The sequence below is a fragment of the Bos taurus genome, chromosome 8 (assembly GCF_002263795.3).
Source record: "Bos taurus isolate L1 Dominette 01449 registration number 42190680 breed Hereford chromosome 8, ARS-UCD2.0, whole genome shotgun sequence".
Classification (NCBI taxonomy): Eukaryota; Metazoa; Chordata; class Mammalia; order Artiodactyla; family Bovidae; genus Bos; species Bos taurus.
The window spans coordinates 32,058,935-32,084,743 of NC_037335.1; the positions used below are offsets into that span (position 1 = coordinate 32,058,935).

Genomic DNA, 25,809 nt, shown 5'->3' on the forward strand with positions numbered 1-25,809 from the left:
CAGAAATACAATTTGCACAGTAGGACAAAATAAACTTGTGTTTCATACCATTTCTTTCCAGTTTTCAAAATAATGACTAGTTTCTCTAGAATCGTATGTTAGCCAATTATTATTATTCTCTTTAACAACCTTTTGAACTCATGAATTTACATAAATGTGATTTATCTCAATCCATTGAGATATTCTTCTTCTTGATAACCAAGATTTTCTATCTTTGAATTGGTAAGATCGTCTTCAAATTGGCTCCTGATATTTTATATGATGCTAGGAGTCTGTGAAAACTTAGTATCTCTTCATGGTAAGATACTACAGGCTTATCTAGTGTATTTCCTGTCTTAGATCCAGAATCAGCCATATCTGAGAAACAAGGAATTATTTTAGTTGAAAACAATTTTAGAGACTACAACATGGTCACTAGGCTGGCTACTTTCTTTCCTCTTAAAAGCTAACAAAAAAGATTTTTAAAATGCCATTATGAGTTCACAACAATACTTCCCCCCAAATTCAATATTCTAAGATTGTTCCTTAACATCTTTGAATTTATGTCTCTCTACCCCTTGTCCAACATAGAAAATCCTAATTTTTAAAGTATATCAACATAAACTAGTCCAATTCTTTACCTCATGATACATTCATAATCTTTTCTGGATGAAAAATGAAATAGTCTGTAAAGTACTAGATTTTCAATAAAATAAAGGAAATCTTTACAGTAATATTGACAATGTTAAGCAAAATTCAACTGAGTAAATTAAATGAAAAACTTTTGTAGGCAGAAGGGAGTGGGAGCAAGGAAGGAATACGAGGCAAAAATGTGAATTGGTTATGGCAAGGTCACTTTCCTTTAGGGAATGGGAAGGGTTTATCTGGTGGCTTACCTACCTGTTTCTAATCAGGTGATTCCTTATTGACTGTTTTAATATTACTTTTATGGATGGGCCAAAATTGTAATTAAGTCTTGATTTGGTTATGTGGAGCTTAGCATAAGTGACTCCATTTTGAGACTGTTGTCTTGTTTATAACAACTGTAAAAAGCATTATCTTTTGATACCACTTCTTACAATGAAATGCATATTTCTTTTTGTAGTTGAGATATGTATCTGCAGTTAACTTGGAGAAGGCAATGGCACCCCAATCCTGTACTCTTGCCTGGAAAATCCCATGGATGGAGGAGCCTGGTGGGCTGCCATCTATGGGGTCGCACAGAGTCGGAAACGACTGAGTGACTTCACTTTCACTTTCACTCATTGGAGAAAGAAATGGCAACCCACTCCAGTGTTCTTGCCTGGAGAATCCCAGGGACAGGGGAGCCTGGTGAGCTGCCATCTATGGGGTCGCACAGAGTCGGACACGACTGACATGACTTAGCAGCTGCAGTAAACCCATTAGAATAATCTAGACCTTTCAACCAAGTATAGGAAAGAACATAGTTTTCCTTCTTCCCTTCTATATTCTTTGGTTGGCCTAGTAATAACACTGACATAAGACAGATTGATGGGATAAAAAACATTAAATTGCATTTTTACAGAAGCCCCACAAAAACATGAGACTCTAAATTAGTCAGGCAGTTAGGGCTTAAATACTTGAGTGAAACAGAAGGTGGTGGGGATCTGATTTCTCAAAGGAGAGGGAAACCACAAGCCTCTTATCCTCATCCATCAGAAAGTAGACAGAATGAAAACCACAAAATAAGAAAAATAAAATAAGAGTAAATATTTGGTAAACAAACATTCGATAGGTTGATCTCAGGTGACCTCCACCTGCAGTGGCTTGATGCAGGAATTTGGTTCCTGGCCAGAGACTGGAGTCAGGCTGCTGCATTGAGAGTGATGAATCCTATCCACCAGACCACCAGGGACCAGTGGCAAGGCCCTGGCCCATCAGCTGTGTAGAAAGGAATTTCCACATAGAGATGGAAAATAGTGAAGCTAACTGCTTATTAGGGAAAAGTACATGTGCACACAGACACATGAGCATGCTCAGAGAGTTGTGGCCTCCTAGTTTGAATCATTTTTATGGGGTGTGTTTTCCAGGTTTCCTTTGGCCAGTCATCTTGCTTTGCCTGGCCCTAAGTCTGTATTTGTTTTATCTTAGAGTCTTCCTTTGTGTGTGCAGTCATTTCTTAGCAAAGATGGATTCTAGCTAAGAGGCCTATGGGCAGGTTGGCATCACTTCCCATGGAGTGGAGTGCTCTACCTTTGACCTTCAAGGAGCCGTTCTGTGCATATATAGGTGGGAAGGTCTCCTTCACTTTGAGAATGAGGAATATGTGGTCTTTTATCTGGGCAGAACTCCGTTCCTCTCTCACTCCTGCTGCTTTGGGGTATCTATCCACAGGGGACTAGCTCTGGCTGTTCAGCCTGGGGACCATCTATCTCCTGTTTCAAGGTCATGCAGATAAATCTTTCCAGTATAAAAAAGGTATCTCTGGAATAGCTCTCTTCCTTGTACAGATCTTCCTGGTACAGGTTTCCCTCTATCTAAATTCTTTGAGGCTGTTAAGGGAAAGGTTCAAAGATTTTCCTGAGTCTTATGGTCCTTAATTGTGTCACTTCATTATAATCTACATTTGGTACATTATATGTACCAAAAAGGTATATATGAGCACGGTGTATTCTGCTTATCCCTCAATAGGATGGAAACCTTTTGTGATAAAGCATGAGTCTTTGAAGTTGGATTTTATATTCGTGAAAATAAAAACTATAGAGCGTAATTTATCAACACAAAAGGCCTGTGGTTTTAATCTAGGAAATTTAGAAAGAAAGTTCATATCTTTGCTCAGATCATGGATGTTTTTTGAGCTGAGATATTTAAAATATATTTTTAAGGTAAATAGTATAAATATTTACAAAATAGAATGTGAGATTTAAGTTTGCTTGTTTACAAATATTTATACACAATAAATCAGAATTCAGGTCTTTGTATATATTTGTTCATTGACTCAGAATCAGAGGAGTATTGCTATAAATACATTGAAAAGCAATTTTCAATCTCCCTTATAATAGAGATAGAATTAATAAGAGCAGAACTGGGGTGGCTCTGTTCTATTATACCTTTATTTTTGTCCATAGCACAACATGCTATTTCTGAATTAGATTTTAAAGAATAATATTAGATTTAAAAATTGTGTTTCTAGCTATCAGTGATTCCCAAGCCTCAAAAAGGTATGTTAGTACCACTGATAGAGGTGTAGGGGAGGAAAAATACTTTTCTTTCTACCCTTCTAAATTTTGGCTTAGAAACCCTGTAATAAGGGACAGATTAACAGGAGAAAAACAGAAATTTAATAACATGTATATATTGCCTATCTGTATGAAAGGTACTAAGGAAAACTAATTCCCCTTAATGGCTCAAGCCATTATTGTAAGTGCCTTCATAAACTAAAGACAAAGAAAACTGTTGGAGTGTTTGCAACCAGTTGTGGGAAATTATCAGGCAAAACACAGTAAATAAGGGAATGGTTGTTATGTAGATTCAAGTCTTGCCTACTCCACTGGTAAGAGTTTCTAGTGATTTAGAAGTTCTCCTCAGGGTACAGAAAGAAATTTGTTGTTCAGTCACTAAGTCATGTCTAGTTCTTTACGACCCCATGAGTTGCAAACCTGGCTTCCCTGTCCTTCACTATCTCCCGGAGGTTGCTCAAACTCATGTTCATTGAATTGGTGATGCCATCCAACCATCTCATCCTCTGTCACCTGTTTCTCCTCCTGGCCTCAAACTTTCCCAGCAGGGTCTTTTCCAATGAGTTGGCTCTTCACATTAGGTGGCCAAAGTATTGGAGATTCGGCTTCAGCATCAGTCCTTCCAATGAAAATTCAGAATTGATTCCCTTGAGGATTGACTGGTTTGATCTCCTCACTGACCAAGGGACTCTCAAGAGTCTTCTCCAACACAATTCAAAAGCATCAATTCTTCAGCGCTCAGCCTCCTCGATGGTACAACTCTCACATCTGTACATGACTACTGGAAAAACCGTAGGTTTGAGTAGATGGACTTTTGTAAGCAAAGTGATATCTCTGATTTTTAATATTCAGCCTAAGTTTATCATAGCTTTATTCCAAGGAGCAAGCATAGGTTAATTTCATTGCTGCAGTCACTGTTTGATTTAGGAGCTCAAGAAAATAAAGTCTCACTGTTTCCGCGTTTCCCCCATCTATTTGCATGAGGTAATAGGACCAGATGCCATGAATTTATTTTTTTGAGTGTTGAGTTTTAAGCCACCTTTTTCACTCTCCTCTTTCACCCTCTTGAAGAGACTGTTTAGTTCCTCTTCACTTTCTGCCATAAGAGTGGTATCATCTGCATATCTGAGGTTGTTGATAATTCTCCCAGCAATCTTGATTCCAGGTTGTGAGTCATCCAGCCCATCATTCCACATGTGTACACTGCATGTAAGTTAAATAAACAGGGTGACAATAAACAGCCTTCATGTACTCTTTTCCCATTTTGCACCAGTCCATTGTTCCACATACAGTTCTAACTGTTGTTTCTTGTCCTGCATACAGATTTCTCAAAAGACAGGTAAAATGGTCTGGTATTGCCATATCTTTAAAAATTTATCAAAATTTGTCGTGGTCTACGAAGATGGAGAAGCTCTATACAGTCAGAAAAAAAAAAAAAAAAACAAGACCAGGAACTGATTGTGGCTCAGATCATGAATACCTTATTGCCAAGTTCAGACTTAAACTGGGAAAATGACTGGACCTTTCAGGTATGACCTAAATCAAATTCCTTATGATTATACAGTAGAAGTGAGAAATAGATTTAAGGGACTAGATCTGATAGAGTGCCTGATGAACTATGGACAGAGGTTTGTGATATTGTACAGGAGACAGGGATCAAGACCATCCCCAAGAAAAATAAATGCAAAAAGGCAAAATGACATTGAGGAGGCCTTACAAATAGCTGTGAAAATAAGAGAAGCAAAAAGCAAAGGAGAAAAGGAAACATATAGCCATTTGAATGCAGAGTTCCAAAGAATAGCAAGGAGAGAAAAGAAAGCTTTCCTCAGTGATCAATGCAAAGAAATAGAGGAACACAACAGAATGGGAAAGACTACAGATCTCTTCAATAAAATTAGAGATACCAAGGGAACATTTCATGCAAAGATGGGCTTGATAAAGGACAGAAATGGGATGGACCTAACAGAAGCAGAAGATATTAAGAGGTGGCAAGAATGCACAGAAGAACGGTATAAAAAAGATCTTCACAACCCAGATAATCACGATGGTATGATCACTCACCTAGAGCCAGACATCCTGGAATGCAAAATCAAGTGGGCCTTAGGAAGCATCACTACGAACAAAGCTAGTGAAGGTTATGGAATTCCAGTTGAGCTATTTCAAATCCTGAAACATGATGCTGTGAAAGTGCTGCACTCAATATGCCAGCAAATTTGGAGAACTCAGCAGTGGCCACAATACTGAAAAGGTCAGTTTCATTCCAATGCCAAAGAACACTCAAACTACCACATAAGTGCACTCATCTCACACACTGGTAAGGTAATACTCAAAATTCTCCAAACCAGTCTTCAACAATACGTGAACCATGAACTTCCAGATGTTTAAGCTGGTTTTAGAAAAAGTAGAGGAACCAGAGATCAAATTGCCAACATCCGCTGGATCATGGAAAAAGCAAGAGAGTTCCAGAAAAACATCTATTTCTGTTTTATTGACTATGCCAAAGCCTTTGACTGTGAGGATCACAATAAACTATGGAAAATTCTGACAGAGTGGGACCTGCCTCTTGAGAAACCTGTATGCAGGTCAGGAAGCAACAGTTAGAACTGGATATGGAACAACAAACTGGTTCCAAATAGGAAAAGGAGTACGTCAAGGCTGTATATTGTCACCCTGCTTATTGAACTTATATGCAGAGTACATTATAAGAAATGCTGGGCTGGAGGAAGCACAAGCTGGAATCAAGATTGCTGTGAGAAATATCAATAACCTCGGATATGCAGATGACACCACCCTTATAGCAGAAACTGAAGAAGGACTAAAGAGCCTCTTGATGAAAGTGAAAGTGGAGAGTGAAAAAGTTCGCTTAAAGCTCAACATTCGGAAAACAAAGATCATGGCATCCGGTCCCATCACTTCATTGGAAATAGATGGGGAAACAGTGGCTGACTTTATTTTTTTAGGCTCCAAAATCACTGCAGGTGGTGATTGCAGCCATGAAATTAAAAGACGCTTACTCCTTGGAAGGAAAGTTATGACCAACCTAGACAGCATATTACAAAGCAGAGGCATTACTTTGTCAACAAAGTCCACCTAGTAAAGGCTATGGTTTTTCCAGTAGTCATGTATGGATGTGAGAACTGGACTATAAAGAAAGCTGAGCACGGAAGAATTGATGTTTTTGAACTGTGGTGTTGGAGAAGCCTCTTGAGAGTCTTTCGGACTGCAAGGAGATCCAATCACTCCCTTCCAAAGGAAATCAGTCCTGGGTGTTCATTGGAAGGACTGATGTTGAAGCTGAAACTCCAGTACTTTGGCCACCTGATGCAAAGAGCTGACTCATTTGAAAAGACCCTGATGCTGGGAAAGATTGAGGGCAGGAGGAGAAGGGGAAGACACAATATGAGATGGTTGGATGGCATCACAGACTAAATGGACGTTAGTTTGGGTAAACTCCAGGAGTTGGTGATGAACAGGGAGGCCTGGTGTGCTGCGGTTCATGGAGTAACAAAGAGTCGGACACACAGTCAAAGGCTTTACATACTGAATGAAGCATTTAAAATTTTTAATTCCCTTGCTTTTCCTATGATTCAACAGAACTTGGCGATTTGATCTCTGGCTCCTCTGCCTTTTCTGAATTGAGCTTGTACATCTGGACGTTCTTGGTTCACATACTGTTGTAGTCTAGCTTGAAGAAAGGAAGACACAAATGGAGATACACCTTACAAATGTGTATGTATCTTGCAAAAGAATACTGCCTACTAGGTTTTCAGAGCATGTCCTGTGTCTGCTGTTTCTTAAAAAAAAAATTTTTTTAATGATATGACCTGCCTTGAAGAGGTTTTTTTGGGGGTAGTAGATTCTGCTTGCCATCAAAGGTCCCATGTGTGATAATTCATATTACTCTGATTAAAAATATATGGAGTCCCACTTAGCCTTTTAAACTACAGGCTATCTGATGTCTAACCTAAATTTAGAATTCCAAAAGTAATTTTACACTGTTTTGGAATGTGAGGTTTTCTTGTTACTATACTTTTAAAAGAAAAAATATATATTTAGATTATATAATGGCATAGACGGGAGGAGTGTGGAGGAAACTTGTCCTAATGAGCTAGTTCAAATCTGTCTGCTGAAAAACATTAATTCATGGCGATTCCAAATACTCTAAAATGGAAATAATGAATATAGATTGCATTTGAGGTAAGAGATAAGCTCTTTTTAGGAAATTTGATTTCCTTTTGATGCTGAAAACTCCATTTCTCTGCACTGGTGCCAGATTGAATCTTTGAGACAGTTTTGGAAGAAGTAGAAAAGGATAGCTTTATTTGCCAGACAAAAGGGTGTACAACAGAAAAATAATTCTGTCCATATCCCAGAGGATTTGATGAGAGATTTTTATTAATAGTGGTTCTGAGAAATGGAGTATTTCCTGTCATGTCAGTAAATAAGGATGTCACAGTCATCAGAGATTGCATTCCTCCAATGTGAACTCCCGAGCCCTTAAGGGCACTCAGGAAGGAGATCTGGCAGCCATCAGACTCAGCCACCCCCTATGATGAACCTCAAAGAAACTTAAGGTGTGAAAAACACAAGACACTTTAAGAGGATTGCTGATATACACATGAAAGGAATGATTTCAGTGAGCCCAGACTCTTGTATCTTCCCATAAATAGAAACGTCCTAAATTGTTTTACTTGGGATATATGATTTTCTTCAATTAGCAGTAATCTTTTGATGTTCAGACTATGTGTCCTTTGTTACAAAGCTTCTATATAACTCATCTCCTCCCTTTGCTTCCTCTCTTCGGTTACTTGAGATGCTGTCTCCCGTTCTTAACGTTCTAAAAATTCCCACCAAATAAAACGTCAGTTCAGTTCAGTCACTCAGTCATGTCCGACTCTTTGCAACCCCATGAATCGCAGCACGCCAGGCCTCCCTGTCCTTCACCAACTCCCGGAGTTCACTCAGACTCACATCCATCAAGTCAGTGATGCCATCCAGCCATCTCATCCTCTGTCGTCCCCTTCTCCTCCTGCCCCCAATCCCTCCCAATATCAGAGTCTTTTCGAATAAGTCAACTCTACGCACGAGGTGGCCAAAGTACTGGAGTTTCAGCCTCAGCATCAGTCCTTCCAAAGAAATCCCAGGGCTGATCCCCTTCAGAATGGACTGGTTGGATCTCCTTGCAGTCCAAGGGACTCTCCAGAGTCTTCTCCAACACCACAGTTCAAAACAATCAATTCTTCGGCGCTCAGCTTTCTTCACAGTCCAACTCTCACATCCATACATGACCAAAGGAAAAACCATAGCCTTGACTAGATGGACCTTTGTTGGCAAAGTAATGTCTCTGCTTTTGAATATGCTATCTAGGTTGGTCATAACTTTCCTTCCAAGGAGTAAGCGTCTTTTAATTTCATGGCTATAGTCACCATCTGCGGTGATTTTGGAGCCCCCCCAAATAATGTCTGCCACTGTTTCCACTGTTTCCCCATCTATTTCCCATGAAGTGATGGGACCAGATGCCATGATCTTCATTTTCTGAAGGTTGAGCTTTAAGCCAACTTTTTCACTCTCCACTTTCACTTTCATCAAGAGGCTTTTCAGTTCCTCTTCATTTTCTGCCATAAGGGTGTCATCTGCATATCTGAGGTTATTGATATTTCTCCTGACAATCTTGATTCCAGCTTGTGCTTCTTCCAGCCCAGCGTTTCTCATGATGTACTCTGCATATAAGTTAAATAAGCAGGATGACAATATACAGCCTTGACGTACTCCTTTTCCTATTTGGAACCAGTTTGTTGTTACATGTCCAGTTCTAACTGATGCTTCCTGACCTGCATTTAGGTTTCTCAAGAGGCAGGTCAGGTGGTCCGGTATTCCCATCTGTGGAATTTTCCACAGTTTATTATGATCCACACAGTCAAAGGCTTTGGCATAGTCAATAAAGCAGAAATAGATGATTTTCTGGAACTCTCTTGCTTTTTCCATGATCCAGCGGATGTTGGCAATTTGATCTCTGGTTCCTCTGCCTTTTCTAAAACCAGCTTGAACATCTGGAAGTTCATGGTTCACATATTGCTGAGGCCGGGTTTGGAGAATTTTGAGCATTACTTTACTAGCATGTGAGATGAGTGCAATTGTGTGGTTTTGAGCATTCTTTGGCATTACCTTTCTTTGGGATTGGAATGAAAACGGACCTTTTCCAGTCCTGTGGCCACTGCTGAGTTTTCCAAATTTGCTGGCATATTGAGTGCAGCACTTTCACAGCATCATCTTTCAGGATTTGAAATAGCTTGACTGGAATTCCATCACCTCCACTAGCTTTGTTCCTAGTGATACTTTCTAAGGCCAACTTGACTTCACATTCCAGGATGTCTGTCTCTACGTGAGTGATCCCACCATTGTGATTATCTTGGTCGTAAAGATCTTCTTTATACAGTTCTTCTGTGTATTCCTGCCACCTCTTAATATCTTCTGCTTCTGTTAGGTCCATACCATTTCTGTCCTTTATCAAGCCCATCTTTGCATGAAATGTTCCCTTGGTATCTCTAATTTTCTTGAAGAGATCTCTAGTCTTTCCCATTCTGTTTTTTCCTCTATTTCTTTGCATTGATCACTGAGGAAGACTTTCTTAGTCTTCTTGCTATTCTTTGGAACTCTGCATTCAGATGCTTATATCTTTCCTTTTCTCCTTTGCTTATCACTTCTCTTCTTTTCACAGCTATTTGTAAGGCCTCCTCAGTCAGCCATTTTGCTTTTTTTGCATTTATTTTACTTGAGGATGGTCTTGATCCCTGTCTCCTGTACAATGTCATGAAACTCTGTCCATGCTTCATCAGGCACTCTGTCTATCAGATCTAGTCCCTTAAATCTATTTGTCACTTCCACTGTATAATCATAAGGAATTTGATTTAGGTCATACCTGAATGGGCTCAATAAAGGACAGAAATGGTATGGACCTAACAGAAGCAGAAGATATTAAGAAGAGGTGGCAAGAATACACAGAAGAACTGTACAAAAAAGATCTTCATGACCCAGATAATCACGATGGTGTGATCACTGACCTAGAGCCAGACATCCTGGAATGTGAAGTCAAGTGGGCCTTAGAAAGCATCACTACAAAAAAAGCTAGAGGAGGTGATGGAATTCCAGTCGAGCTATATCAAATCCTGAAATATGATGCTGTGAAAGTGTTGCACTCAATATGCCAGCAAATTTGGAAAACTAAGCAGTGGGCACAGAACTGGAAAATGTCAGCTTTCATTCCAATCCCAAAGAAAGGCAATGCCACGGAATGCTCAAACTACCACACAATTGCACTCATCTCACATGCTAGTAAAATAATGCTCAAAATTCTCCAAGCCAGGCTTCAGCAATACATGAACCGTGAACTTCCAGATGTTCAAGCTGGTTTTAGAAAAGGCAGAGGAACCAGAGATCAAATTGCCAACATCCGCTAGATCATCAAAAAGCAAGAGAGTTTCAGAAAATCATCTATTTCTGCTTTATTGACTACGCCAAAGCCTTTGTCTGTGTGGATCACAATAAACTGTGGAAAATTCTGAAAGAGATGGGAATACCAGACCACCTCACCTGCCTCTTGAGAAATCTGTATGCAGGTCAGGAAGCAACAGTTAGAACTGGACATGTAACAACAAACTGGTTCCAAATAGGAAACGGAGTATGTCAAGGCTGTATATTGTTACCCTGCTAATTTAACTTATATGCAGAGTACATCATGAGAAACGCTGGGCTGGAAGAAGCACAAGCTGGAATCAAGATTGCAGGTAGAAATACCAATAACCTCAGATATGCAGATGACACCACCCTTATGGCAGAAAATGAAGAGGAACTGAAAAGCCTCTTGATGAAAGTGAAAGTGGAGAGTGAAAAAGTTGGTTTAAAGTTCAACATTCAGAAAACAAAGATCATGGCATCTGGTCCCATCACTTCATGGGAAATAGATGGGGAAACAGTGGAAACAGTGGCAGACTTTATTTTTTGGGGGGCTCCAAAATCACCACAGATGGTGTCTGCAGCCAGGAAATTAAAAGACGCTTACTCCTTGGAAGGAAAGCTATGACCAACCTAGACAGCATATTGAAAAGCAGAGACATTACTTTGCCAACAAAGGTCCATCTAGTCAAGGCTATGGTTTTTCCTTTCGTCATGTATGGATGTGAGAGTTAGACTGTGAAGAAGGCTGAGCACCGAAGAATTGATGCTTTTGAACTGTGGTGTTGGAGAAGACTCTTGAGAGTCCCTTGGACTGCAAGGAGATCCAACCAGTCCATTCTGAAGGGGATCAGCCCTGGGATTTCTTTGGAAGGAATGATGCTAAAGCTGAAACTCCAGTACTTTGGCCACCTCATGCAAAGAGTTGACTCATTGGAAAAGACTCTGATGCTGAGAGGGATTGGGGGCAGGAGGAGAAGGGGATGACAGAGGATGAGATGGCTGGATGGCATCACTGACTCGATGGACGTGAGTCTGAGTGAACTCCGGTAGTTGGTGATGAACAGGGAGGCCTGGCGTGCTGCGATTCATGGGGTCGCAAAGAGTCGGACACGACTGAGTGAATGAACTGAACTGAACTGAGTGGTCAGTGGTTTTTCCTACTTTCTTCATTTTAAGTCTGAATTTAGCAATAAGGAGTTCATGATCTGAGCCACAGTCAGCTCCTGGTCTTATTTTTGTTGACTGTATAGAGTTTCCCCATCTTTGGCTGCAAAGAATATAATCAATCTGATTTTGCTATTGACCATCTGGCGATGCCCATGTGTAGAGTCTTCTCTGGTGTTGTTATAAGAGGGTGTTTGCTATGACCAGTGCGTTCTCTTGGCAAAACTCTATTAGTCTTCGCCCTGCTTCATTCCGTATTCCAAGGCCAAATTTGTGTGTTACTCCAGGTTTTCTTGACTTCCTACTTTTGCATTCCAGTCCCCTATAATGAAAAGGGCATCTTTTTTGGGTGTTAATTCTAAAGGGTCTTGTAGGTCTTCATAGAACCGTTCAACTTCAGCTTCTTCAGCGTTACTGGTTGGAGCACACACTTGGATTACTGTGATATTGAATGGTTTGCCTTGGAAACGAACAGAGATCATTCTGTCATTTTTGAGATTGCATCCAAGTACTGCATTTTGGACTCTTTTGTTGACCATGATGGCTACTCCATTTCTTCTAAGGGATTCCTGCCCACAGTTGTAGATATAATGGTCATCTGAGTTAAATTCACCCATTCCAGTCCATTTTAGTTTGCTGATTCCTAGAATGTCGACATTCACCCTTGCCATCTCCTGTTTGACCACTTCCAATTTGCCTTGATTCATTTATAGCTGTCAACTTAAAGGTTGGTAGTATTTTTTTAAAGTTAACTGTTCAGATGTGATGACTCTGACAAGTTTAGGATGTGTGAAGTGCTTTCAATCCCTTTACTTGTTTGAGGTATTTCTTGGCTGCTCCTCCCTTGATTAACAACTGTTGGAATCTGCCCTTTGGAACTCAGAGAAAGTCATAGATGCTGGAGACTTGCCTCCTAAAAATGGGGGACAAGAAAAAGGCCACCATTCCTGGGACTCCACAGGACCTAACTCAGTTTGACTCTTTAGATCAGATCAGATCAGATCAGTCACTCAGTCGTGTCCGACTCTTTGTGACCCCATGAATCGCAGCATGCCAGGCCTCCCTGTCCATCACCAACTCCCAGAGTTCACTCAGACTCACGTCCATTGAGTCAGTGATGCCATCCAGCCATCTCATCCTCTGTCATCCCCTTTTCCTCCTGCTGCCAATCCCTCCCAGCATCAGAGTCTTTTCCAATGAGTCAACTCTTTGCATGAGGTGGCCAAAGTACTGGAGTTTCAGCTTTAGCATCATTCCTTCCAAAGAAATCCCAGGGCTGATCTCCTTCAGAATGGACTGGTTGGATCTCCTTGCAGTCCAAGGGACTCTCAAGAGTCTTCTCCAACATTACAGTTCAAAAGCATCAATTCTTGGAGCTCAGCTTTCTTCCAAGTCCAACTCTCGCATCCATACATGACCACTGGAAAAACCATAGCCTTACTTTTTCCATTTTGGTTATCCATTACTATTATTTGGATTTGGCTTTTGAAAGCATTGTTAATTTACTATAAATATCAGCATAGATTGATTTAAGTGTACCTCCTCACTACTTATGTTCTGTTGTCTTATATGTTTTTTGTTGATGGTATTCTCAGTGTTGCCAGAGTACCATTGATGGGGCCAGCAACACTGGAGGCAAAAGAATTTACCCATGACTTATTCATGTCAGTGTATGGCAAAAACCACTACAATATTGTAAAGTATTTAGCCTCCAATTAAAATAAATAAATTAAAAAAAAAAAAAGAATTTGTGAGTTGGAAGAGTAGAAAGCAAGTTATATTGAGTACATTGTAAGGGAGCAGGGAGTGAGACCAAGAGGGAGTCTGTGCAGGGGGAGAGAAATTGGGCTTCTTTTCTTGTTCCCTCTGGTTACTGTTGGGTTAATGTTCCACCCATGTGGTGATTAGGGCAGGGCTCAGTCTTCCTGGGGAGAAGGCAATGGTACCCCACTCCAGTGCTCTTGTCTGGAAAATCCCATGGACAGAGAAGCCTGGTGGGATGCAGTCCATGAGGTTGCTAAAAGTCAGACAAGACTGAGCAACTTCACTTTCACTGTTCACTTTCATGCATTGGAGAAGTAAATGGCAACCCACTCCAGTGTTCTTGCCTGGAGAATCCCAGGGACAGGGGAGCCTGGTGGGCTGCCATCTATGGGGTCGCACAGAGTCGGACACGACTGAAGCAACACAGCAGCAGCAGCAGCAGCAGCAGTCTTCCTGGAATGCCAACTACTTATGATTGCTTTTAATGTTCCATGGGCAGAGGGTGTGATGGTCTTATCTTGAAGTGACCTCCCCTAAGATAGCTGTTCAGTTGTTCATCTCCACAACTTTCCTGCCTTCTCTTGAATAGAACATACTTTAATATGCTATTTCATCTTAACTATTTATCCTAATATTCTAATTCATCATCTCTCTTTAATTTTCTTTTTGGCACTTGTATTCATGTATATATCTTGCAAATTGATCTAGATTTTCCATAGGCAAACTGATTTTAAGGGTACAAAGAAAAAAAGGGCTCCAAATATCATGAAATAAATGATTAGGAAATAAAAACATTATGTCTAAATCTATTTCTGTAAACTTTCTATGATATATTTTTAAAAAATTATCCTAATTTAGAAATTTACTTATTTGGCACAGCTTTTAAATAGGGTAAAATATGATTTTATTAAAACAAGTACAACTATATGATAGCTTATTCTAATGTCATCATATTTTATCCAATAGAATCCATATGTTTTATTGAATAGTTTTATGTACCCTAACTCAAGAGTAAGAAAAAAGCTTTAGATTGTGAAAAGATTCACATACAAAAAATATGTAGCAATCAGAACAATCCTATATCTAGACAGAGCTAAGATAATCAGTTTCTTCTGTGAAACATATTCAAGAAGTTTTATACTGAACATGTAAGATGTATGAACCTGACAAAGACATAATAAGAAAATTTAACAAAGTAAAAACATAATACCAAATTTATGAAGCAAATATGAATTACACTTTAACACTCAAAGGCAAGAAATATTGTATTTCTTTAATACTCAAAATCATGTCAAATGTGGCCTAAATACCAATCAATAAGCCATGATTATATATATATATATATAAATGTCAGACATTATGGTGGCTCTTCTGACACACAAAGGACATTCAACACTCCCAGGCTCTTAGGGTTCTAGAAAAATTGGGAAGGGACCAGGGTTGTCAGTAGTTTTGCTTCTTCTGCAATAGTTATATGGCTATATGAATACTGTGTATTTCAACCTGTACTGGATGCAAATTCTCACCATGGTTTGGACATGTCTGTTCACCTCTTCCACCACACTGAGCCATGGAGATGTTCACTGTGAGTGGAAGGTTGTGTGTTTAGATGGCAGTTTTACCAGGTATCACAAGCCTAGTCCTATTCATCATATTCAGAGCATCCCATCTAAACTGACTTCCATCTTCTACCACTCAGAGGAACTTGCAGCTCCATTCTCATTCCCATTTTCAAAGAAAATACCTGAAATTAAAATCCTCTCCTTTTATTTCTCAAAGCGCACACCTTTTTTCCTTCCCTTCTCACACAATCCAGTTAATTATTCTAAGAGCCTAATCTTTGGCAAATAAAGTCCACTTTTCTCTCTTCTAGAAGTTAGTAAAATCTCTGTCTTCAAAATGAAAAGCCTCATGTCCCCTCTTCAGGTGGTATCTGACATTCTTTCATGACTAGACTACAGTTGAGAAAACAGTTAATTTCATAACTGGTAATTCTGCTGCATTAACTTTTAAAATATACTTCTTTCCTTTACATACTTATTTCTGTAGTGAAGGCTGTGTTTTTGTCTATGTAGGTGAAATGTTACATTACCATGCAATATTACATAACTATAGACACCATAAGGATTCAGAGTGAAAGGTACAATACTACTCCAGGTGGAGAATCTCCAAACCACATGTTTGTAAAGTGTTAAGCCTAGTGATCTTCAAAATTCACACAAAAAATATTAAAAGAAGGTAGTCATGAGGTTAATTTCCATGAAAAATAAATGTGCAAGCGTACATGCCTATCCTAATGCCTCTCAGCCAGTACAATTCTGCTCTTTAATACACCATGAGATAAAATGAAGGCTCCCCAAAATGATGAAGCAAAATAAACTCAGATAAATTTATTTTCAAATCAGATAGTTTCTGATATTTGCTGATTATAGTTATCACTAGTTACATTAAGCAATTAACTTGTAAGCTAAATATTTAATCAGCAAATGAAGTTGATTGGAGGAGAAAGAAATTTAGCTTTGATGTTAGTAAAAATTTGAATTTTAGGCAAGATGGAGGACTAGGGAGATGATTACAAAAGTCTAGAAAATAAATAATATTTTGAATAAAAGTGAAGAGGAAACTGAGAGACTGGAGAAAAAATACGGAGTGGAATGCAGTCATGGAATGTTATAAGGAAGTGTTGGTAAAGGTTAGAGAGGTACCTGGGCTGATGGCCCTATTATCTCAGAGAGCTTTTAATCCTTTTCAGATATCTAAGATTTTATATCATTGCTTATTTTTAGGTTTGAAAAATCAAAGCCCACACAAATATTGTGGCAGGACCAGTATCACACCTCAGTCTAATTCCAAGGTACATGTTCCTGATAATATGGCACCTGTTGGCCACATGTTTTGGGAGAGGCAGGGTGAGTGGGAAGAATCTATTTTGTATTTTTTGGTATTTTGATCTTAGGAAACAGATGTTAGGCTGTATTATTAAATGAACATTTTAAAATGATTCCAACATGGTGAATTTGTCTACCTTAATTATGTCAGTAAATGCAAGCTGAACGGTTGAAAATAATCATTTGAGGCCTAAGAAAATGTGAAATAAAATTAGCTTTAATGTCAAATGGTAACTGTTGCATAAGCATGGAGAATTCCAAACTAACAACATCAACAGGGTAAACCTACTAATAGCCAATTAAGCTGGTTATGACTATTGGCCTTTCAGTTAAATCTTTTGGTCTGCTCTTAAGTAAAACTATACCCTCATTAGAGTGCAACCTAGCTCCCATATTCAGAAGATGGTTTAGTCATTGCTCTAATACAGATTTATGTAGACTGTATCTGCTTAATTAGTGAAAAAAGAGAAACTCAAGGAAACCCTAACTGAATCTGTTATGAAATTTAAAAATGAAAACTGAAGAAAAAAAATTAATGTCTCTTAATTCTATCTTATTTTATGTAACTCTCAAGATTTTGAGAACTTTCAAAAGTTGAGGAGAAATCTTTTTAGAAATCCATTATCTCCTATGTATACATATGTATATATAAGTTCATTATATATATGTATACATTTATGAGTATTTGCTACAATATGTATATACACATATGTATTTAATCAAATACTTGTAAGTATGCATATATGTATAAGGTATGTATCTACATATATAATAGTAGTAGTGTTCAGTTGACATTAGTCATGTTCTACTCTTTGCCACCCCATGGACTACAGCCCGCCAGGCTTCTCTATCCATGGAATTTTCCAGAATTTTCCTAACCCAGGGATCAAACCCACATATGTATCTGCTGTACTGGCAGACAGATTCTTCACCACATGAGCCATCTGGGAAGCCCATCATCTACATACATACTTACGCATATATGCATACATATATTCACAAGCTTTATATATATATATATGGATATTAAATAATTTTGTGATTTGTTCTAGACATTCTTTTCAATAAACTTTAAATTTTAGAATCGTTTTATGTTTGCAAGAACACTGCAAAGATAGTTCAACGAGTTTCCATACTCTACACCCAGTTTGCTCTATTTAAGAAATCTTAAATTAGAAATCTTAAAGTAAATTGTTAAAATTCATTTGCCTATATTGGTATATCATTATTAACTAAAGTCTAACTTCTATTCAGATTTCCTTACTTTTTACCTAATGTCCTTCAACTGTTCCAGGATTCCATATGGGACTATATGACATTTTGTTGTCATATTTCCATGAGCTCCTACTGCTTGGCTCTGACTTCTTCTAAGCACTCTTTTTGTGGCTTAACCTTCACTGTAACTCCACAAGTTTGAGGCCCAATTTACAGATGAGAAAATCATGACTTTTAGGTATCCTAGCAAAGTAATGCTCAAAATGCTCCTAGCTAGGCTTCAACAGTATGTGAACCAAGAGCTTCCAGATGTTCAAGATGGATTTAGAAAAGGCAAAGGAACCAGAGATCAAATTGCCAACATCCGTTGGATCCTAGAAAAAGCAAAAGAATTCCAGAAAAGCATCTACTTCTGCTTCATTGACTATGCTAAATCCTTTGATTGTGTGAATCACAACAAACTGTGGAAAATTCTTAAAGAGATGGGCATATCAGACCACCTTACCTGTCTCCTGAGAAATCTGTATGTAAGTCAAGAACAAACAGAACCAGACATGTGACAGCAGACTGGTTCCAAATTGGGAAAGGAGTACGTCAGGGCTGAATATTGTCACCTTGCTAATTTAACTTATATGCAGAGTACATCATGCCAAATGCCAGACTGGATGAAGCACAAGCTGGAATCAAGATTGCTGGGAAAAATATCAGTGACCTCAGATATGCAGATGACACCAGTCTAATGGCAGAAAGTGAAGAGGAACTAAAGAGCCTCTTGATGAAAGTGAAAGAGGAGAGTGATACTGCTGGGTTAAAATTCAGCATTCAAAAAACTAAGATCATGGCATCTAGTTCCATCACTCCCTGGCAAATAGATGGGGAAATGCTGGAAACAGTGACAGACTATTTTCTTGGGTTCCCAAATCACTGCAGATGGTGACTGTAGTCTTGAAATTAAAAGACACTTGCTCCTTGGAAGAAAAGCTATGATAAAACTAGACAGCATATTAAAAAGCAGAGACATTACTTTGCCAACAAAGGTCCATCTAGTCAAGGCTGTGGTTTTGATGCTTTTGAACTGTAGTTTTGGAGAAGACTCTTTAAGAGTCCCTGGGACTACAAGGAGATCAAACCAGTCAATCCTAAAGGAAATCAGTCCTGAATATTCATTGGAAGGACTGATGCTGAAACTTCAATCCTTTGGCCACCTGATGCAAAGAACTGACTCATTGGAAAAAAATTTGATGATGGGAAAGATTGAGAGCAGGAGGAGAAAGGGAGGACAGAGGATAAGATGGTTGGATGACATCACTGATGCAAAGGACATGAGTTTGAGTAGGCTCTGGGAGTTGGTGATGGACAGGGAATACTGGCATGCTACAGTCCATGGGGTCGCAAAGAGTCGGACATGACTGAGAAACTGGACTGAACTGAACTGATGCATTTATTTATTATATAGCTCCCCTAATTATTAATAATATCTATGATAACAGGATTTATGTCTCTTGTTTACTATCTCAGTATTAATCATAGTACCTTACACATGCTGGGTGGTTTGTAAATGTTTGTTGAATGAATAGTGTCTGAATTGTTCCCTCACATACCCTTCAGATACATCTCAGTATTCTCTGGTGATGTGTCCACTGGCATCATCATATGTGTTTTTCTGTAGCAATTATGATGCACCTCTTTTCTTTTCTGAAGTTCTAATACTTTGGCCACCTGATGTGAAGAACTGACTCATTGGAAAAGACCCTGATGCTGGGAAAGATTGAAGGCAGGATGGGAAGGGGATGATAAAGGATGAGATGGTTGGATGGCAGCACCAACTCGATGGACATGAGTTTGAGCAAGCTCCAGGTGTTGGTGATGGACAGGGAAGAGTGGCATGCTGCAGTCAATGGGGTCACAAAGAGTCGGACATGGCTGAGCTACTGAACTGAACTGAGGTACGTTAAGGAAGAATACATGGGGATTTAAATCAGGACTCTCCCATTTTTGATATCAACTTTTTATACTATACCTCCGCCACTTTTATTTATATAATTTTACCCAAACTGGCTTAGAGTAAATAGAGTGAAGACATGTTGGACCACATGTAACACTTCAAAAAGCACACTGTAAAGTTATATATGAAAAACAGAGTAATGGGTTGACGCATTTCTCCATATTTCTCTACGATTTTATTTTGATTATACTTTTACTGTAATATACAAATTAGAGTTAGTAGCCAATATTGTGATGGTCAGTATTAAGTGAAAGTGAAAATGATAGTCGCTCAGTCATGTCAGACTTTTTGTGACTACATGGACTGTAGCCCACCAGACTCTTCTGTCCATGGAATTCTCCAGGTAAGAATACTGGGGTGGGTAGCTGTGCCCTTCTCCAGGCCAGTGATAATCGTTCCACAAAGTACTGAGATCTTCAGCTTTTCTTGTGAGTGGAGCTAGACACACAGACCTATGACCATGAACACTGAAATCAAAGACCCATTGTTTATTTTCAGTTTAGAGTTCATGGGGCTGCTCAGCTTAAGAGGACCCACAGGATCTTGGGCAATGAGCACTGCAACAGTGCCCCTGACACTGGTGACTGGGGTTCTTCCCTTGCCTTTCTCAATTTCTGGATGCTATGATCTAAATTTTTGTGTTGTCCCAACTTTATATATCAAAATCCTCATCCCCAAATATGATGATAAGTAGGTGGGCCTTTGGGGGATGCTCATGAGAATGGAGCTCTCAGGAATGTAAATAGCACTTTATAAAACACAAAGATATCCCTTGCCCCTCACATCATATGAGGACACATGGAGAAGTTGCTGGTTACAAATCAGGAAGGGGGCGTTCAGTGAAATGTGACCAGACTGCTGCCTTTATCTTTGACTTTCCAGCTTCTAGAACAGTGAGGTATAAATTCTGATGTTTATAAGCTAACCAACTTTATAATAGCAGCCTAAATGGACTAAGACACAATCCCATGGACAGAGGAGCCTGGCGGGCTATAGTCCATGGGGTTGCAAAAGAGTTGGAAGAAACTTAGTGACTGAACCATAAGACTTTTACTATATAACTGGGAAGAAATCTCTTCTCAGCTATATGAGTCATTTATAAGTCAGATTTAGTTTATCCAAGCAATAGATGTGTGAAGGTTCCCCTACGCCCAGTCATTTTGTTGTGTACTAATGTTTTATTTTAGTACAATTATAAGATTGAAAGAGATTTAAGGGGACATTTATTTATGGTTTTCAAAGTGTGCATTGTAAAACATTAATGACATGCAAAAATTAATCTTCAGGGTCATACACTAGTTTTTATTTTGAACATAGAGTAGAAAATTAGAATATATCAGGTATCAATCACATACATTCAATGCCTGTATAGTCTAGAAAATATTGAAATATATTAGTATCAGAGGTAAATATTGTTTCCTAAAGCCTGCATGTATTTGTTAAGGATCGTGTCAAAGGTATTTTTAACAGGGGGCATATTCAAAGCAAGATTGAAAAGCACTACTTGAACCCCATATGCTTCGCTTAAATATTTCCAGAGATTCACTACCTACTCTAACTAATTCAGTGTTGAACTAATTCTATATAACCATAAAAAACATTCCAATTTTTTAGTTGGAATAAAAATTACCATCATTTCTATCCTTCCTTTTATTTCCCTTTTAAGCACTATGTCCATTATGAAGGAGATCAGCCCTGGGATTTCTTTGGAAGGAATGATGCTGAAGCTGAAACTCCAGTACTTTGGCCACCTCATGCGAAGAGTTGACTCATTGGAAAAGACTCTGATGCTGGGAGGGATTGGGGGCAGGAGGAGAAGGGGACGACAGAGGATGAGATGGTGATGGCATCGCTGACTCGATGGACATGAGTCTGAGTGAACTCTGGGAGTTGGTGATGGACAGGGAGGCCTGGCGTGCTGCGATTCATGGGGTCGCAAAGAGTCGGACACGACTGAGCGACTGATCTGATCTGAAGCACTATGTGTGTGCGTGTGGTAAGTCGCTTCATTTGTGTCCAGCTCTTTGCTACCCCAAGGGCTGTAGCCCATTAGACTCCTCTGTCCATGGGATTCTCCAGGTAAGAATACTGGAGTGGGTTGCCACGCCCTCCTCCAAGGGATCTTACCAACCAAGGGGTTGAACACTTGTCTCTTCTATCTCCTGCACTGAGAGGCAGGTTCTTTACCACTAGCGCCACCTGGGCAGCCCTTTAAGCACTATGCAGTACGCCTAATCTTTCTATTGCATTTTAGCTTTTTAAGCCTTTTTATTTATTTGAAACATTATTTTCAGTATTATCTTACCTTGGCAAAGTGTTTGTATTCCTTTTGACACTTATAACAAAATATTCTCATTCTTCATGTTTCTAACTTGTCTTAGTTTCTTTGTAGTCCATTAATAAGTAATTGTAGAAAAAGTTACCATGATTCATAAACTAAAGGCTTTGTGATATCTATCAAAATCTTCTAGAATTGCAGATGCATGTACACAGTATTATAATGTGAGCTATTATCAAATTATTTGTAGCCAGTAATCTGTCCTGATCATTGAAGGAAAAATACATATCCTCTGGAAAGTGGCATGAATGTAGTGACCTGGGGAGATCACATTTGTCAGCATTTGCATTTGCTGTCTAGGCCAGGCATTTAGCCCTACAGAATTTGCAGCTTCTAGTGCTTTTTAATGAATTCACTGTAGATGGCTAAAGGCTGAGTAAAAAGAAAAACTGGTGCAAATAGAGAATTACCATACAAAACCTGACTGTCAGTTCTAATTTAGATCCTTCTACTCCTGTGACTTCAGGTTAAGCAGGCACACCTCTGAGCTGCTGCTACAGGCAAGCAATTCCAGGAGTGGTTAGTAGCTTGGCCACTTGATACCCCAAATATCTTTCTTTAACTGCTTAGAGGGCTTGGCCCGCTTTCCACAGCCAAGTTTATCTCTTTGGTAAGACATCAGTACCATTTAATGTCATGGGCAATTTGTATTGGATCAGTTACATGCTGGCTTAATGCAGCAGAAGTTTTGACATTATTATGAAACATTTACATCATAAAAGTTATGAAAAATCCTGTTTGCCTAAAATACTTTGACATTTCACTCTGCTTACAGAAAGAGGCCAAATTATGGATTTTCTTTTTAATGTTGAAGGGTTGATTCACTTCTCATTAATTAAATCTCCAAAGTATTTGGAATTAAGCTGTCAGGTTTTATAAATGAAGCAAAAGTCATTCTAATTTCTCATTTGGAGTATCTCAGAATTTAAATTACACCTCTAAGAGAAGAAGAAAGCACTGCAATTGTGCCTTGACTATTTGTATATCCCTGCCGAAAAATGAGAATAATTCATTTTTATTACTCTGACATAAATAATAATGAAGTGGTTGTTTGCAGCAAAGCATCTTTCAGCTAAAGCAGCATAGTAAACCTGTTTCAGTACCTAGTCAAAAGACTGCAGGGAGGATCTGGGCATATCCATTAGAAGGTGCTATGTTATAAATCTATGAGCTAACCTAGAGCACAGTAATCTTCATAAATTATTCTTAAAATTAAGACCTCTTTTGTTTCCAAAACCTCATGGTTACACTGCAGATATACTAGAATTGCATAAATGATTTAAACAAGTTAATAAGCATTTAGCCATATAACATATACTGAACACAGAGCAGAGATAGAAGAAATAGCAATGTGTCACTATCCAGGAGAAATTTAAAATCTACTATGGGTTCAGGAATATGATGTATGTCAAGGTCCATTAAAGACCCCATAAACCAAAAGAATTAGAGGATATAATAAAATCTATATTATGGAAAACATAACATATTAAATGGGCCTCAAGGAAAAATTGGGTTCATATATTTAGAAATATAGGAGAAGGATTTTGGAATGGGATTGTTAAATATTGGTGGGTTTCCCTAAATACCTTAATCATAAGAATTACTTGGGCCACATCTTAGGACATTGCAGCTGCTAGGACAGACTATCACAGTCCGAGCAGCTTGTAAAATAGAACTTTATACCTAGTACCACAGTTCTAGATGCCAGGGAATTCAAGATTGATACGCTGGCATATTCAGTGTCCAGTGAGATGCAGATCCTTTTTTAAAGAAGACTCTCTTTGTACTGAGTCCCCACAAGCAGGAAAGGAGCTCCCTTAGATGTCTTATAAGGGCACTGATTCTCCACAGGAACTCTACCCTCTCGATCTAATCAACTGCTAAGACTCCAAATCCAAATACCATCACACTGGGGACAGGATTTAACATAAGAATTTTTAGGGGAAGCAGACATTCAGTCTACAGCAGAAAGAATGTTATAGGGTAGTATACATATCATGCCTGATGAATTAAGAAAGTCATTATATGGACAGAGTTGAGTGGAGATACAAATTTTTAACTAAAAGAAAATAAATCAAAGCCCTTGATCTACTGTCCCATTTTCCATTTCCTTTTATAGAAAAACTCTGAAAGATATGTGTATTCTTTATGAACCTGATCCTGGTATTTCCTCTTATATTATCTTGAACACATAAGAAAATCAGCCTTTTTCCCATTATTAGGCTCTTTTCAAGGTCAAAAAAGGTTTCCATCTGGTCAATTCTAATGTCAGTTTTCAGTGTTCATCAGTTAGTATCCAATGTCCTGGTTTCTCGGGGACTGAATGTTTCCCTGTACATGGGGTGTTAGTGATAAAGTCAGGAGCATCCTGAGTAAAATGGGATGATTGGTCACCTCCTCCTTTTGGAATCAGTCTCCTTACTTGACCTGAGGGACCACATTTTGATGTTCCTTGTTCTGTTGCTACTTTCCTGGCTTCTACCTCTCTCACCTCATTTTCTTTCATCTCCATCACTCAGCTTATACCACACTGGCTTCCATGGTGTCTCTGGACCATTGGATTAATGCTGTCAAGAGTATTTGTGCTTTTTCTTTGCTTTGTCTCTAATGCTCTCATGTTGTGCCTAGAGATATCTGCTTGACCCACTCTGTCACTTCATTTAGGTCTCTGCAGTAATGTCACCTTCACAAAGGTACCACTTATGAGTGCCATATATGTCACACTTGTCTCTATTGCTTTAGGCTTTTTTATCCTTCATGAAATTTATCAACATCTGATTATTTTATACTTGTATACTATGCATAAATATATTTAACATATCAATATGTATTTACTATATAATAATGTAAATATAACATAAAACACATTCTCCAACTAATATTTTTTATTTGATTTATACTACATATTTCATTTTCAATTGAATTTATTTATTTTTAATTGAAGGATAATTGCTTTACAGTATTGTGTTTGTTTCTGCCAAGCTTCAACAAGAATCAGCAATATCTATACCTATGTGGGAAATCGTGAAAGAGATGGGAATACCAGACCACCTGATCTGCCTCTTGAGGAATCTGTATGCAGGTCAGGAAACAACAGTTAGAACTGGACATGGAACAACAGACTGATTCCAAATAGGAAAAGGAATATATCAAGGCTGTATATTGTCACCCTGTTTATTTAACTTATATGAAGAGTACATCATGAGAAACACTGGACTGGAAGAAGCACAAGCTGGAATCAAGATTGTCAGGAGAAATATCAATAACCTCAGATATGCAGATGACACCACCCTTATGGCATAAAGTGAAGAGGAACTCAAAAGCCTCTTAATGAAAGTCAAAGTGGAGAGTGAAAAAGTTGGCTTAAAGCTCAACATTCAGAAAACGAAGATCATGGCATCCCGTCCCATTACTTCATGGGAAATAGATGGGGAAACAGTGGAAACAGTGCAGACCTTATTTTTTGGGGCTCCAAAATCACTGCAGATGGTGACTGCAGCCATGAAATTAAAAGACGCTTACTCCTTGGAAGGAAAGTTATGACCAACCTAGATAGCATATTCAAAAGCAGAGACATTAGTTTGCCAACAAAGGTCCGTCTAGTCAAGGCTATGGTTTTTCCTGTGGTCATGTATGGATGTGAGAGTTGGACTGTGAAGAAAGCTGAGTGCCGAAGAATTGATGCTTTTGCACTGTGGTGTTGGAGAAGACTCTTGAGATTTCCTTGGATTGCCAGGAGATCCAACCAGTCCATTCTGAAGGAGATCAGCCCTGGGATTTCTTTGGAAGGAATGATGCTAA

General features: G+C 38.8%; 1 pseudogene; it reads right to left on the reverse strand.

Annotated features, from left to right (window-relative positions):
- Positions 1–25,809, reverse strand: part of LOC782372 (large ribosomal subunit protein eL32-like) — a 92,618-nt pseudogene that overhangs the window by 65,948 nt on the left and 861 nt on the right.